The sequence below is a fragment of the Hypanus sabinus genome, unplaced genomic scaffold (assembly GCF_030144855.1).
Source record: "Hypanus sabinus isolate sHypSab1 unplaced genomic scaffold, sHypSab1.hap1 scaffold_1972, whole genome shotgun sequence".
Classification (NCBI taxonomy): Eukaryota; Metazoa; Chordata; class Chondrichthyes; order Myliobatiformes; family Dasyatidae; genus Hypanus; species Hypanus sabinus.
The window spans coordinates 52938-56051 of NW_026780070.1; the positions used below are offsets into that span (position 1 = coordinate 52938).

Genomic DNA, 3114 nt, shown 5'->3' on the forward strand with positions numbered 1-3114 from the left:
GACTGTATGGGAGGAGCTTTCCTCTGTGTCTGACCCCGGAAGTGATTGATGGAATAGTGTGGAGAGAGATTCACTCTGTAACTGATCCCTAGAGTATGTGATAGGACGATGTTGACAGAGATTCACTCTGTGCCTGAGCCGAATTATGTGTGATGGGACAGTGCGGAGGGAGCTTCAGTCTGTGTCTGAACCGGGGAGTTTGAGTTAAGGGGTTGTGGAGGGAGATTCACTCTGTGTCTGACCCCCGGAGTGTGTGATGGGACGGTGTGGAGGGAGATTCACTCTGTGTCTGACTCTGGGAGTGTGTGATGGGACGGTGTGGAGGGAGATTCACTCTGTGTCTGACCCCCGGAGTGTGTGATGGGAAGGTGTGGAGGGAGATTCACTCTGTGTCTGACTCTGGGAGTGTGTGATGGGACGGTGTGGAGGGAGCTTCACTCTGTGTCTGATTCAGGAATATTGTAATTCTACGTCCCGGAGAGAGATTGATGGGACGATGATTACAGAGTTTCAGTCGGTGTCTGACACCCCGTGTTGATTTCTTCTGTTCCATTCTCTTCTTCGCGACTTTTGCCTGACACAGGTCAGATATTATACAGTACAGGAGCTTCCAATCTCTTTTGTCATTTTTGTCTGTGAGAGCAAGAGAGCGGTGTGTCAGCCTGGATGAGGGATGGGGAGTGATGAGTTTCTGATGATCAGTCACCACCAGACTGACATCCCTCAGCCTGGAGCTGAGACGCTGCTGTACCAGTGTGAGGAGCTCAGACCCTTTACTGCAGTTCACCAGGTGCAGGGGACAGCAGTAACCCCAGGTCACTGTTTCCCCACTAATGAGACTCGAGTTCGAGTTCCTGTAACAGTAAGTTACAGCGGTTTATTGATTTTATCATGACAAATTTAAATTAAACAACTTGTGAGCTGCTAACACGGGTATAAATAAGCTGTTCTCGACTCACTTACAGTCACACACAATTAATTGACCGGCAACAACAAGTGACAGATTGAATAATCTCACCATCGCTCTACATCAGGGAACCGATAATCATTAAAATCACATTTCAGGGCCGTGTCTGGGATCGCTGCAGATCCAGGGTCACGTCCAAGGTATTTATCAATTTAACTTCATTATATCAGCCAGACCGCCGAATACACCGTCCTCAGCAAAGGGAGCAAAAGGATTCTCTCCTGGACTCTCTCCCGGGCTCTTCCTGTCTGCGGGAATTAAACCTGGCGCATGGTCGCTAAAGGTAAGGGCGGGATTTAAAAGGGAGAGCCGGGAATCGGGCAGAATGTCCCCATCCCGCTGAAGGGGATGTTCACACATACAGATGTTCATAGATTCACTCTCAGTCCGGGTCTGCGTTCCAGCAGAGATTCCAGTTCTTTCTTCCCAGTACAACTGAAATCATTTTTCCACAGTCTGAAACAGATGGAGGAATAATGATGAAATAAACAGATTACACAACAGTGTCAGTAACAGGGGACTGGGGTTGATGTTTCAACAACACTCACAGACAAATATCACCAGAAAACCCATGGATCCGCTGATATTTTATCACATTGAACATCCACACAAACACTCACCCGATCCACTCCAGACTCGGGAGGGTCTGTATGAGGCGGCGGAGAGCGGGGACAGATCGGTCTGTCAGCCAGTTTAATCCCAGGTTCAGCTTTGTTAGTGAGGAGTTTGTACTGAGAGCGGAGGCGAGATCCTCGACACCAGAATCTGAGAGACCGACATCCCTCAGCCTGGAGATGAGAGAGAGTGAGGGTGAAAGACACAGAGAGACAGGACATGGTACAAATCCCCAGTGTTTATCAGTAACACAATTACTGATCACATTAATGTTCAGTGTCAGACACCCAGTAACAGTAACCACAACCTTCCACAGTCTGATACTTACCCCAGTTTCTGTATTTTACATTCCGGGTTCCTCAGAGCTGCAGACACCAGTTTCACTCCTGGATCTCCGAGTTCATTCCGCCCAAGCCTAAACACAAACAGACAAATTGATGAACAAATTGTTTCAAAACGTGGGTCAGTAAATCACTGATCGAAGTTCCCATGACTGTCAATTTCCCTCACAGAGTATTCATGAATGGAGGTAATTTAGTCTGTCGGTGTGACCATATATTCTGTCCCACTCCCCACTGGTTAGGAGAGTTCCTGACGTGAGAGGATGGGAGAAAGTCCCACAGTGAGGAAAATTTGTAAATGAGAAAGTGTCAAAGGGACCCCAAACGAGCAAAAGCACCTGCAGCAGGAAGGTCAATGGGGGATCAGCGGTACACCAAGAGGAAGGGGAATAGTGAAGAGTGAAACCAAAGAAAGGAATGGGGATGGGGATGGGGATGAGAGATTCCTCGGGGGGGTGGGGTGTTCACCGAACCTCCATCCGGATTCCCACCTCTTGCTAGGAATACCCCGCATCTACATTCTCTGCCCTCTTGGGGGGAACATCGGCTTCTCCTCTTCAAGCCGGAGGAGCACATAGTTGCAGGATTCACCGATGTGTGGGCATACTCTGCTTCCATCACTACAGGTCCAGGGGATGCAGAAATAGATTGTACGGGAGGGGTGGGAGATGCGCCCATGGTGTCTAGGTATTTGGTAGTGAGCAAAGTCATATTCTGTCTCATGTCCCGATTGTTAGAAAAATGTTTCTGATGTGACAGGGTCGGATGTGGCACGGGGAAGAAAGAATCCTCAGGAGAAAGGTGGATGGGGAAGAGAGATCCCACAGGAGGAAAGGGGATAAGGATGAGAGATCCCTCAGGAGAAAGGGGGATGGGGAAGAGAGATCCTGCAGATAGATGGGGGATGGGGAAGAGAGATCACACAGGAGAATAGGTAATGTGGAAGAGAGTTCCCACAACATGGAAGATGCAGAAACAGATTTTACAGAGAAGTGTGTCTGAACTGAGGCCCACAATCAGGAGAGGAGATGCGCCTATGGGTGTCTGGTAGTGAGCAGTCAGATCATTGGACCGATGGTGATAGTCACACACGGGGAAGGGCAGGGGAGGACAATCTTACAATGATATTTCTTTCCCTCTCACCGGGACAATGCACCAATGGTCTCGTTTCCCTCACCAGGAAGGGTGTGT

The 3114-nt window shown here is 49.0% G+C and overlaps 1 long non-coding RNA gene across 1 annotated transcript; it reads right to left on the bottom strand.

Annotated features, from left to right (window-relative positions):
* Positions 1-857: 857 nt before the first annotated feature.
* On the bottom strand, positions 858-2967 carry LOC132387550 (uncharacterized). The gene is made up of 3 exons (XR_009509926.1): positions 1911-2967; positions 1588-1755; positions 858-1423 (listed from the first exon to the last, which is right to left on the bottom strand). It is a non-coding gene; the product is annotated as an uncharacterized LOC132387550 (long non-coding RNA).
* Between the last annotated feature and the right edge of the window lie 147 nt (positions 2968-3114).